The 14,142-nt window shown below is 33.6% G+C and overlaps 1 protein-coding gene across 1 annotated transcript in view; it reads left to right on the top strand.

The window, feature by feature from the left end:
- The window catches only part of LOC128999033 (uncharacterized), a 499,696-nt gene extending 485,939 nt beyond the window's left edge, over nt 1–13,757 (top strand). The window contains exon 6 of the mRNA XM_054425390.1: nt 13,726–13,757. The gene's annotated coding sequence lies outside the window, so the exon portion shown is untranslated. The remainder of the gene's footprint in view (nt 1–13,725) is intronic.
- Nucleotides 13,758–14,142: the final 385 nt, after the last annotated feature.

Genomic DNA, 14,142 nt, shown 5'->3' with positions numbered 1-14,142 from the left:
TGTCTCCTGAGTCTTTTGCTAATAGACCTTCTCCTGCGTCGAGCCTCTATCAGTTCACTGTCTGCTTCACGTTGCCGTCCCGTTTGTCGACGGCTTCTCATTGTGTACCGATATCTTTGTTGTCTGCGACCGCGGGCTGCGACTACCTCATCATTGTCGTCGTGACGTCTAGCTCTTCGACGCTTTAGTGATCGTTTGCGTCTCCTACGTGCCTCCAAGATTGTGTCCTCGTTCAGTGCAGGGTGGAAGCGGTTTTGTCTGACAGTCAAGAATCCCTTTTCTACTGCTAGTTTCAAAGACTTCTTATAGTCCGGGAAAGTTTTGAGGCCATAGTGACGTAGAAAGTCAGCGACTTCTGAGACGCTAACTCCTTTTTTCTTATCGAGGTACATCACCGCTGTCACGACAGGACCTAATTTTGCTCTCAACATTTTGTCCAAATTTGAATTTTCTCGCAGCTAATTTTGATACACCTTTTCTATGAAGATTAATTTAAAAGTGAACTGTTGCTACGCAACATATTATATTTTTATTACAATATAAATGGTTTAAGTATTTTATGCAATCCAAATGGTTGCGGTAGCAACTAGTTTTGATTCAACACCGGAAACGTCATTAGGCTTCACAAGAAAATTGTCGCTTCTTGAGAAGGTTGTCACAGTTCACACAAAAATTACAAAACATTGAAACATTAAAAACACGACACGCATGACTAGATACGACGACGCAACCATCAAGAGTTTACATCTAGACTATTTTTAATTGTTTAACGGATTCCGTACCATGAGATACAAGACTCCTTGTAGAGAGTGTGACGTCTGGTAGGCAACGTGTTGAAAATAATCTATAATTATTATAAAATGCATTACAAATACCAGTAGAATATTTGTAAAATAAAACAGCACAAAAACAGGGAGGGACACATTTTTATTCAAACTTTTTTTAAGTTAAGGTATTTTCAGAGGCACATAGGCATCGCCCAAGGTTTTTGAAGTGGCGAGTTTCGACTTTTGGAAAATAAACATAAAATTGAGTCTGAACTAAAAATAGATACACTCAGTCTTCGCAACGTTTGTTTACGTTTTACAAATCGAATTGAACTTTACAAAGTAGGCTACCCTTAAGGGGGCAGATTTAAATTTAGTTTAATTTAGCAATGGATATAAACTGCGAACTACAGATCACAATCTGTGTCTTCTGTTGTACCTGTAAACGTCGTACTGGCGACTGGCGTCAGGCATATAATTCACAATAGCGGCCTATCACCCCGCACCTGTTTTACGCATACCAAGGTCAAAATTTCCTCCCTTTCTACACGGGAAACAAAACTTAGTTATTTTAGTTTCAATTTGACGTATAAAACGTTAAGTTACCTTGAATAGTATCCGAGCAATCACCATTTAAAATCCCGGCATTCTTTTAAAAACACCCTGTACAAAGTAAATGAAATGTGATGATGCATATAAGAGGTTCCAAGTCTAAAAATTGCCTTCCCAAAGAAGTATTTTAAGTTTTTCTAAAATAACCATGTTTTTATACTTATTACAGCAATTTCTCAATTACCTGTTACCTGCTAAAGGTGTTGATCATCATATTAATTAGTTTTGTTTCAAAATACTGTATAATTGTTTTTTTCTCTATGTGTTTTAGAATGATGACCATCAAATGAGTAATTTTACTAATTACTTCTTAAACGTTATATTAAATAAATGTCAAGTTTACTAAATGTTGAAAAATACATACATGAATCAGGCTTCGTTATTTTCTTTAGATTTAAATATAGGGGAGGTATTGGTACACTGCTCAACGATTTATTTTTAATATTACAAGAACTGTCCCAAGCTATCGATAATTTGAAATTTGTACAAGGTTTTAAGACTACATTTTAAGTTCTTTGTAATGTACTTAGTTAATCATTATGATTGTTAATTCATTCCTTTGGTGATAGCTATATAATTTAACAACGCTTTCTTTAGTTAATTCTATAGATCCTCTTAGGACATAATCGATTTTAAACAATTTTTACATGTAAAACTGTATTAAAACATATTTTGATAAACAATTAAAATAATTTATTTTTAGTTAGTCTTCATAAACTTCAAACATCAAAATATAATACATATAAAGGTCCAATTTATATAGATCTATTGTTGCTTATATATTGTGGACCTTTTATAACCAAACAACACCACCCCACATACAAATTTCGGTTCATTAGATATTGCTTTTTTAAATAATGGTTACATTTCAAAACAACCGGATAATAGGTAGTGTTTACTACACATATTATCAATATTATGGATTGATTGATGGTATTATTGACAATATGAAGTGTCTTCAAGTAAAATAGTTTGTATCAATTTATGTGATTTCAAATTCAGGTTTTTTGAGAGATATTAAGCTATATCCGTTTACAATGTTCAAACCCTTTTACCTATTAAGCTAACGGTTTCAACTATATTATTTGTAATATTTATTAATGCATTATTCAAATGTTACCTGCAAAGTCCAATCATTATTGGTTATTTCATTTGTAAACCTCCAATTTTTGTATTTTCTGTCCAGAATTATGTATTCTAAGGGATAGGTAACTTAACTTTAGACTATTTTCTAGTAATAGACCGTTGTTAATTGAAGAGCTAGGGCAACGCTAGAAAAATCCAAATCTTCATCTGGGTCGAACAACAAAGTTTTCCAGGACAAAAAAGCTCAAAACATAGTTTTTTTGCCGCCCTGTATTATTTTAATAAATGCTGTTCTTTGATAAGCAATTACTTTTAATATTGTAAGAATTCTGTAAGCTGGGTTCCAAATCTCAGTTTGCGGAAGGTTGTCGCTTGAGGTGTGAGTTAGTTTAAAGTCAATTCCTCTCCCACCCTAGCCACCCCCAACCACCCCCACCTACAACCAGAGGTGCTGAGGAAGGCGATTGCGGAATAAATCTCCCCCCCTCCCCCCGCCAACACCAGTTATATCGCTTGATAGGCTCTAGCGTTCATCCACGACCTTATACTTCCTCTGTAATGCCCTCTAGTGGATTCCTGTAGAAACATTGCTTATTTGGCGTTTGTCTTTTTGACATCATACAGCCTCTGTTTACTTTGTTATCAGCTTGGGTTTTGATAACGATTGATTGACCCTATGTATCACCCTATATGTAGTATATATTACATGTTGAGGATAAAAAATAGGTTGATTTCTGTAAGGTGACAAACAAAAGACTATTGTACATTTTGGGGTTCATGAAATACGTCTATAAGAATCGTCATAGTTAATTGTGTTTTGTTTTCTTCAGCTGGTCGAAAGTAATGAGGGATTAGCCAATTTTACGATGTTATTTAAAATTTTGTAAAAAAGAAATTTTATATAACAGGAGAAAATTGTTCATGTTCTTTTAACACTTGTTTTACATGTACATGAATGAAGGTGGTTTCATACCAACTTCAAATTTTAATCTCAATAAATAGATTTATGAAGACATCATTTTTAAAATATACAATATTGTAATTATCATATTTAAACAACTTTCGTAACTTCTATATTTCTTAGTTTTAGTAAATAAATGATTTCGCTAAAAGTGTGATCATATTGCGCTATTATGATCATATTTACTCATTATATTACTCACTATTTACTTTATAAGGTAATTTAGCATAGCAATAATAAATCCAATTTTTGCAACTATTTTATTTATTTTTTGGAACGTTCTAATGCAAATTAACCGGCTCGCGTTATTTACTTTTAACAGCACTTGAACATTCAACTCCTGAGGGGAGTATCCCAAGTTGGAAACTTTGCGTATATCGAATGCCGTGGTCGTGCAGCACCCCTCGCCCTGTGCGTAGTCTACGTTAATGCCGACTTTATCTGTGGGATGAAGAGGCCAAAGTTTTCATCCCCACATAGCACCATCTTGCCCCCGTTATTGTGTTTATTTACATTTAGGGCTCTTGGTGGAATTAAGCCCCTTGTCTTAGTCAAAACTTAAGCCTCACAAGCCGCACCGGTATTTGACTTTTGAATATAAAACAGATTACCAAAGAGTGTAATTAAGCTACGCACAAAACTTTCCTTAATATATCCGTGGCTTTTGGGAGCATTTTGCAAAGGTGAGGTGTAATGGTTGAGTGTAGGTAATTGGGTGTATGGTGTGTATTCAATTTATGCTACGATTCGACAGGGTTGATTGATATTTAGCTTACCATGGTAAAAGGTTTGGTACTTTTGTCTTGCGAATGCGATTTAGGTTTGGGGTAAAGTTCTCTAGATCAATGTAAATAATTGGTAATTACTAACCTAGTTAGTAATTAGGGACCTTAATTTATTTTATCTAATGTTGCCCTGACATAATAAACATATTAAACGAACATGTAGAAAATATAATTATATGTTAACAAAGGACTTTGAAAATATTAATAATTTTATTACAGCTATATAATTTATTGTTTGATACAATACGGTATCGTTTCCGTTGTCAGAAACCACGTATAAGTTCAAGAAGACGAGTTGAAGAAGGAAATTGCAAACGTAAATCGCCACCCCACCTGGGAGACGTTATTCCAGAGAATGGTTCTGACCCCTAACCTGCGACCTTCTAGCGCTGGTGCAATGACTCAGCACAAGATAATCAAAAACTCCCTCCAAAACGTGGATTTAACACTATTCCAAAACTGTGGGACTGTTTTTAATTACAAATATTACTTTACTAATTTTAGAAATGGACCTATTGTCTTTAAAACCCCCTTTGAATACAATAATTGTTGTATTTTTAATTAAAAGCGAGTATTTTTTTTATGGTGAGAACACAAGGAATGTAAATTGATGCAATTTTTTACGAACATTATTTTTCCTATTATACTTTGTTCGTCTGTTACTCATCACTAAATAATACACGATTACTAAAAAAGTTGTATATATCGAGTTTTTATCATAACTCATCCTCAGTCTCTGATAACAACATATATCAGATGCTGAGGATGGGTTTTGATAAAAACCCGATTATACAACATTTTTAGTAATTGTGTATTATTAACCGTCAAACAAATAATAATAATTATAATGTCATCACGACTAAGGCATATCGGAATTAATTATTTTACCTATTTAAATAATTTGAATATATAAATATATATTGTAATCGTACCTAATGTATATACCTATCGTCTTAAAACCTCCTTCGAATATAATAATTATTGTGTTTTCATGTAAGCTCAAAATTGCCCACAAAGGGGAAACATGTGATTTAAGTTCTTCAAGTATTTTTATTAAAGTGTAGTTACTTGATACACAATCCAATGTGATAAAAAATGTTTGTTTCATTATGTTAAAAATAGCTACAAACGTAGCTAAGTTTTACTCTTATGGTTCTGTTAGTTTACGTAATTTTCAATAACCTCTAGCTACTGTTTTGAGATGTCCCAGCACTTACATTGTGAGAGAGAACTTTAACATCTTTTTATACTTTTATAAAGGATATATTTATATCTTATATATATTTGACATTTGTTTAAAATAAAAATGGACTCCTTGGTTGGGACTTCATATCATAAATAACGCAAATAGTATTTCAAATGTATTGCCAACCATATGGGGCGCGTTCAAAGTGTTCGGCAAGGTGTAATATATATTTTTAAGGCTATTTAGTGACTCGGTAAAAACTTTGTACGCCTTTTTAACGAAGAACAATATTTTAGTGTACAGTAGCAACAAATTTCCCCATTTTCCCAAAATACTTAATTTTTTATAGGTTCGTAATTTAAAATATAAACTAGAGGGGCATCTCAATACTTTTCAGGTCTTGTAACAATTGCAAAAAAGTAGTGGTATCTATCAATACACTTACTCTATGACTAACTACCCTACAAATACCTTAATTGCTTTTATTAGCCACCATCCTGCTTCAGAATGAGATAATTACCCTTATATTCATTTTTGTTATTTTTTTATGATTTCAAAATGTATCATTTGTTGGTGCGTTTCTTTAAAAACATTTAGGCTACTCCTAAACATTTAATTTTGGAGCTAATGGCAAAATTGTAAAATTTGCAGTGCTTGAAGTTCTAAGAAACTCACAGAAAAGTTATCAGGTAGTATCCATTCTTTACCATATCAATCATTTAAATGCTTTAAATTGTATTAATATTTTGTATGTCTTTCATTGGTACGGAGCGAAATTAGACACATATAGTTTTATCGTCACTTTGTTTTAACCCTTAAAAGAGAGTGTTGCAATAATCCTCAAAAATATGAAATTTTGGTGTTCCTTATACGCAGAACGTGAGCTATTAGAATTGAATTGTTCGATTTTAAGTTGAAATAAATGCGTACTGAGTGTTCTAGTTCTATCAGCCACGTAAACAAGAGCAGACCTTTTTTACACCCTGTATTTTTTTTGCTAGAACAAGTACTTAAAGTCTATAAACCCCTAGAGACGTGTAGAATTGACCGTTTATTACTGTGAGACGGGAGACGGCCCTCAACAATGCTAGGTCAGGCGACCCTGCCGGATGGTCAGTGCAGTGGTCACTTCATCTTCATCTAGGTCCATCAGAGATGATTGTTTCTGCATCAATGCCAGCCATGACGCCTGTCTTCTACTCTCCAGATGCTCTTACTCCTACAAAATAAAAGAAATAATCAAAGAAAGCTTCCTGTTTTACGGAATGGTGCATACATTTATCTAAATTTTTCAGAAGCTTGTTATTACTAATAGTAGTTGCAAAATCTGTTGTTTTGTACTATGTTTTTACTTATAACATACTGTTACTTTTGGTAAAGGGAGTGGCGTTTGCTTCTCTACTGGTGAATGCTTTTTATTTGGGGTTTTCTAAAGGTCTTTAAGTAAAACCTACTGACCAAGAAGGTTTTCAGGATATTTAGCATTGTAGAATGTATTTCATCCTACTGTCGTGTTATATGTTTAGAAATTAAAATTACTGTATCGGGTTAAAATAGCAATAACTATTATGTTTTGTTTTGAAATCCCCCCGTATTGAAACGATATTTACACCACCAAATACGCATATACACAAAAAACATACATAGCGAAACAGAACACACGTTTAACGAAAATTTCTATTCAGGAAAAACATTCCTATTATAAAGGTGTTTTTTAACACGACTGTTTAACGATTTTACTTTCTCGCCGTGGCTCATTTTTTATGTTCACTGTTGAGATTATCTTATCACAACAAATAAGGTAATTAATATAGAAGTTGGCACATTTTACTTGTCAAAGATCGAAATACAGTGTAGATAAAATGGGAAAGGGCGGGAGTGGAGGTAAGGACATGTTTGTGGGGTCCAAGAGATAACGGCAATGTTTGAGTTGGGGCGGTGCCAGCGCTGCTCCTAGCAAGCGGCTGAGATCTGAACCACACCTAACTATAAATACTCGTTGCCTCGTTAATTGGTTTGTAGCCTCGGAATAGACCCTGAAATGTCAATGATGGCCATAGCAGTGTCAGCAGAAGAGGAGTGTCCTAGGACTGTAGGAGTCTATGACTGCGGACTACACACTACATTGTTATACCGTGGCTGTGGACTGCACAGAGGAAATCGTAAAAGCTGTCAAGGAGTTACGTCTGTCTATATAAGACTTCTGGGACGATTGACAACCGATCACTACTGCAGACTATTGATTACTTTGTTGTACTGGTCGGGGGAGATGCAGGACGATTGACAAATGCAACCAAAACTCCCAACATTATGTTCATATATTGGTAATACTGCTCTTGAAATCTTTGGACGTACTGCGGCAACCTTTTGCAAGGCTACACGTAATACCATTAAGGGTATTTGGTGTTTTTCATGGTATATTGTAGAGTGATTGAGAAAACCTAAATTGAAAAAGTGACCTGAAGAGAAAATAAAATCGAAACCCTACTCATCTGAAAGAAAAGGGCAAAATCAGCCGAATAGGGCATTTGAACTTCATTCGGGTACTTTTCTGTAATACCGACCAAACCTTGATTGTCGTTACCTTCGGTTGGGTTAGTAAATTTATTTGTACATTTATTTAATAAATAAGTACACTTTTCAACCTTACCTAATCTAAGGTGAGGTCGGTATAACAGAAAGGTACCGAACTTTGTTGTCAATATGTGAAAGAAATGTTGTTGCCACCTAGATATAAGTTGGCTAATTATACAATTATATGATTGACTACAAGGCTAAATTAAAGAAGCATCTTTGCAAAGTAGCAATAATTTGGTTCATATCTTAGCACGACCATGGGTAATAAAATTCAAAAATAATTAAATTACTCGGAATTATAGATATTTTACTTTAAATGAGGGTTTTCCAAAGTAAATACTATATAGTCAAAGGAATTTAACAAGGTATTCTCCTGTAATAAATATAGGGATAATTTCAAAACAGGCGAGTCCGTAGGTGGTAGGAGGAACCAGTCCCGGCACAACCGGTCCACGGTATTTATGATGGCACGAACCCCATAGTTTACACAAGCATGATATCTTCCTCAGCGGGAGGAGGCGGGGGTAGTTTATGGTGCCGCCGTTCCGACGACGCCATCTTGCCGTTAACGACTCCATTATTGGCTACTAAATATCGGCCGACACCCGCTTTGATTGTAGGACTTCTTCAACAGCTAGAATGAGTCAATTAGAGCTTTAGATTCTTAGGGTGAGTGGTGAAAGGGTGCGAACGTCTTTTAGATGTACTCGGGATTTTTTGTGGTTATGAACATTTTAGTTGGGGTAGAATAAACAATTCAAGAACTTATTTATCAAATTTTTTTATTAAAATTTAGTTTCAATTGTATTATGTATTTGCAATTTATTTGTTTATTTCGCCCTTTTGGCTGGACAGTTATTTAAATATTGAATTGAGGCTGTAAGCTTATTCCAGTTTATTTATTGTATAGTGAAAAATGTATATGTACCTCAAATTCCAACTTAAGCTGCAAAATAAAATAATCTTCAAAGAAAAAATTGAAAATACAACGCTACCGGCATGATTCGATTCGTGTACTCTATTAGAAAGTATTGTTTAAAGAAACTGTTACCCATACAACATGTTATTCAGCTTATAAACTAATCAATGTGTACATTATTTAATTGTGTCTGAAAAAACACATATACTTATAAAAATGGCTGTTAGTTGAACATGCCGCCATATCAAAATGGGAATGAAGGGATGGGGGCTGCGGGCCTAGTGATAACAATAAATCGGACAAGGGCAGCCAGCGTTTGTCATACTTTAATTATCAGACTATAGCGCCCTTATCAGCCCATAGTGGACGACGCTGGATTAACCCTTTGTTTCGAGGGGATTAATCCCCTCCCCACAGTGGACTTACGTACCCTTATATTTGACCGTCACTAGCCGCCGGCCATCCGACCCATGGGGGTTCTATTCAATGGGTTAAATTGTATTTGTATTTCGATATGGGAGGCAGGGAACCTTCTCACGCCCTTATTGCTCATTTTGCACGATAATTTGATTATTATTGTTTATTGGTATGACTGAACACAGGACTGATTGCAAAGATGAAATTAGAATGGAAATACTTAAGTGGAAATAATCGGAGCCTCCATAATGGTCCCACTTCATATTTTGTTAATATTTGCAAATACGTTTGGATGTATGAAATTTTTGTAAGATACATAACAGAAGAAGTAAAGATTAAATACATTTTTGTTTGATACTCTATCTTCGAATCGACTATTGGTTTAAAAGGTTTTACTGTAGGAATTAATTCGGGTTTTTATCGAAGATGCATGGAATATTAAATTTTAACCAAAACATATTAATACAAATTTGTGTTAGACAGTTTACGTTACCTCATTCCTTTGAACTCTTATCACAGATTAATAAATAAAATAATAAAATAAACTTGTTACCTTATTTGAGCTAAGGTAAATAAATGCCCATTAATTTTATTAGATTTTAATTTCATGTACATATAGTCCTAATTTAGATTTAGAGCAGCACTTTTGTAACAAGGAGTTTAACTTTATCGAATATATTCCTAAAATTTTGCAACTTTAATAGCTCTACATTCTGAAATCCAAAGAGTTTTGAAAGATTTCCAAATTATTTTTAGTTTTATTCCACGCTTGGCTAGTCTATAATTATATCCATCATCAATATTTGTCTTTTGCACAATCGAATGCACACCATACCTTCTTGGGTAACCTTAAAATTAGGTATTATCCCGAAATACCTAACAATTAATAGTTTTGTATTCAAATGTGAGCTCTTTGATATCGTTAATCAGCTCACTTAAGAATATTAAAGTGTGCATAAATATGAAGGGTTCTAAGCTGGACCCTTGGGGCACGCCGTAGGATGGGATAGACTAGCGATACGGCATAATATATTCAAAGAAAGTTGTCCCGGGTCCTGGGAGAGCATTGTCATACGACTCTCAATGCAAGGGACGACCCTCAGGGGAGCTACACCGCTCGACCTACCGCCACCGATTTTTGAACTGAATCGCTACTAGTGACTTTAACAACAGATTATTCTATATTCATTTCCAGCGTAGTTTTCGGTATCTTGCCGCAATATACATCTTCGTCTTAGTCTTACGTTATGAAATATATTGACTTATTTAATATATAGTTTAAAAATAGTTTTATAGTTCAACTCAAACATGCATATAGTTTTATATATTAAGATATCTATGTAAATTGGTTTATTTATTGCTTTGTACACTTTCGTTTGTAAAATGGTTAGCTATTTTAATAATTTTAAAGTATTAAAGTAATATTGCATTTGTTTTACATAACAACTGTCTGTGTATACATTTAAATTATAAAACAGGAAAACACAATTTGCAGAGTGGGTAACTTATAGCAAGCCTATTTAAATGAAACAGAGCAATATCAGTTATTTAATTATACGTTTTTGGTATGGTATTAAGCAGTTAATTTTTTAATAATGGATGTAAAACTGAAAACAATGTACGCAAATAAATGAAAACAAAGGTTATATCGATATCCACAAAAATACGAATGTATCGGCTGCACTACTTCAAACTTGAGTATCATATTTTAATTCCAATTTGTCAACGAAGGTTCATTACCCAAATAAATAAAATCCTATCTCTCGTTTCCGCTGACATTACAGAAACTTCGATGGGATTAAAAGCGAGCTTAATTTTTTGCTTTGGTGAACCCATTAAGGAAATGCGAGCATTTAGCCGAGAGCTGCGAAGGCTCAAGTTTAATTGAGTGGAAGAGATAGCGGGAAGGGACGGGGATGGGGATGGACGGGGTGGAATCCGTCTTGTAAACGATGCCTGAAATGCTCTAATTTAGATAACACCGACTCTAGTGGAGGTATTAAGGTGAATTTATAAGAGTCGCTAACACGATCGACTGCATTAGCCTAATCAGAGACTCAGCGACGGCCGCGTGAGCAACTGAGGACAGAAATTGACCTTGGTACGACCTCTAGTTTACAGCTGCTATCAGTAATGATTATTACTGTCTAAAAGAAGCACTAAACAAGAGTACACCCAGAGGCATCTTAATGTCATGTCTTTCAAAATATATATTGTAAACCAAATTCATTTTTGTAAGAAAAAACTGTCGGCGAAAATATTGTTGATTTTACTGATTACGTCAATTATGAAAATGTAAAAATTATTTATAGTTTCCTTTAATACTTATACCACTTACCCTTGAGAAACCCCCACCTTTCTATTACACATTCATAATACATAGTGAAACTGTATAACATTACTTATACAGTATATTTCTTCTTTACGTAAACTCTTGCCAAACTACAGTTTTATCTGGTAAACAATTTAAACAAGTTTAATTGGTTAATTCAATAGGAAATTAAGTAAAAATGTACAGTTTTACAATTTAAATTTTATAAAATTATCACCATTTAATTGTTACCTCTGGAAGAAACCCGACAGGAACCAAAATGTACTTGCCATAAATTACATATATATAGAGTTTACTTTCACAGAAAACTCTTACTGAATTTTAAATATAATTTATTATAAGAGTGTGGCTTGTAAACAATTTAATGTTAATTCCAACTGCGGTTGATACTTATGGGAAATTTAAATGTTTTAAATTGGTATTAGGAAACTACATTTACGAGAATAAAAATTTACAAATCATTATTTCAAAAACATTAAGTTTTTGAATTTAATTAAAACTAATATCTCTTTGCTACAGAGTCTTTAAATGTAATTTATACCAAACTATTTAATTTTACCAACTGATTAATTGTTGATTTGCTCAGTGTATTTAAAACGTCCGACGGGTCTGAGCCTGTCCATGTACGGCCGCTATGGGATTTCGATGGGCAGGCAGTTACCAGTGTTCTGCAGAGCAATTTCAAGGCCCATAAAGCTCGGAGGTGCCTCCATCCCCATTACCCTGCACAAAAGATCCGAGCGCGCTCTTCTTGCCTTTTCGCGAATCAATAAAACTAACCTCCCCCCGACGGCCACGGCGCGCAAGCCCCGCACGCCAGCAACCCTGTCGCAATACGTCGAGCCGGGCGAGACTCGTATTTATTATTGATGACGCTTTTTCAAAGCAAATAACGAAACAAAACCTATAACACATAAGTACTAAAAATTGCAATAGTAGCATTCCTCTATCGTGCGTAAATACATGTATTTTAAATAGTAAATCCGAGGAATTGGATGTTTAGTTTTATTTCGAGAAGTACGTTATTAAAAATACCTTAACTCTTTGTAAAAAATATAATTTCGATGTAAGACATTTACTTTTTATGGAACAACAATTTGAAAAATAATTTTTAATTGAGTTATTGATGTGAAATCAGATCAAAATATTCTTTACTGCAAAAAGTAGGAAGAAAACAAAAAACTTAAAAATTTTTTGTGAAAAATACATTTACACTTTTCACACAACGTAATTTTGGACAAAGAATATGTGTAGTTTACATAGTAAAAATAAGAATACAAATTTTATACATGTTGGTAAGGAAGCCAAAGTCTGATTTAGTGTAAAATAATTATAAAACCCCGTTTGTGTTTTAATTTCGTTGTTACATTATTCAGACCATAATATAGCCAAAAACAGTTATAAGGCACTAATAGGCCTACCACGTAAATATTTAAAATGTACTAATTAATGTAGAAAGACATTCCTAATACATCTTGCTTTTAATTGTTGAAATTTATTTTACTAAGTCAGTATTACCAAATCTAAGCTAACCAACATAAGTGCGTAAAATCCGGATCTTGTTTTCGTCTCTAGATCATGTTAGTGACGACGATATTAACTACATGGTAGTTCTTTTTATCGTTGGTTGGTGATCCTGGGCGCTAGTGTCAATAAAATTATGTTTATATTATTTTAGGGTCTTTTTTATTATGCGCTTCGTTGTTCGGTTATAATCAAGAGACAAGCTATTGTTTATGATTAGATGGTATTATTTGGTTAAACGATGTTTTAATTTTCAACAAAAACACGATCTTGGTGGAGCCGGGGAACTAAAATAAAAATAGTCTTCGGTTGTTCCATAAGAATGACAAATGTACTAAGAGAGTATGTTTGATCTATGGTCATACTGACTTGTATAAATCATATTACAGACTAACAAATAGTATGTGTATAATATTATGTAGTAGTACCTTGACTATTAGTTCTCACTGTAAAAGTGGAAAACTTCCTAAACATGAATGATTTTAGTTAAGTTAAAAATTGTTGTTAAAATTCTCTTGTATAAAGATTAAAGTTTACTTATCATTGTGTTTTGTTCCAGTGTGTGTTGTGTTTCGGAATGGCGTGTATTGGATACGTTTATGGTAAGTAATTAAACACAACCCTACTGATTTAACCATACTCTTTTATCATGTATGCTACACTATGTTTTATAACATACACGACTACTATGTTTTTAAAGAAACTCTAACGTAAGCCAAATAAAGAAAGAAAATTGTTATAAATTGACGCATGGAATAAATTTGAAAGATCGTTTTGGTTAGTATAAATATGCAAGTAAATCCTCAAGTTTCTTAATATTTATCTACCAATCATATTTTTAATTGTCTTAGAACACATCTCTACAGTTATTCAAACGCCAGTAAGAGTTAATTTTAGCATAACAAAGCTTCTGAAAATTTCAATGCATGAAAATATGCGTGTGATTTTATATGTTTTGGGATTATCTATTTTTCAG

Source organism: Macrosteles quadrilineatus, unplaced genomic scaffold (assembly GCF_028750875.1).
Source record: "Macrosteles quadrilineatus isolate MER2022 unplaced genomic scaffold, UCM_ALF_1.0 Scaffold_7__1_contigs__length_78375512, whole genome shotgun sequence".
Classification (NCBI taxonomy): domain Eukaryota; kingdom Metazoa; phylum Arthropoda; class Insecta; order Hemiptera; family Cicadellidae; genus Macrosteles; species Macrosteles quadrilineatus.
The sequence above is the reverse complement of the archived record's forward strand: the minus strand, read 5'-3'. Positions and strand labels throughout refer to the sequence as shown.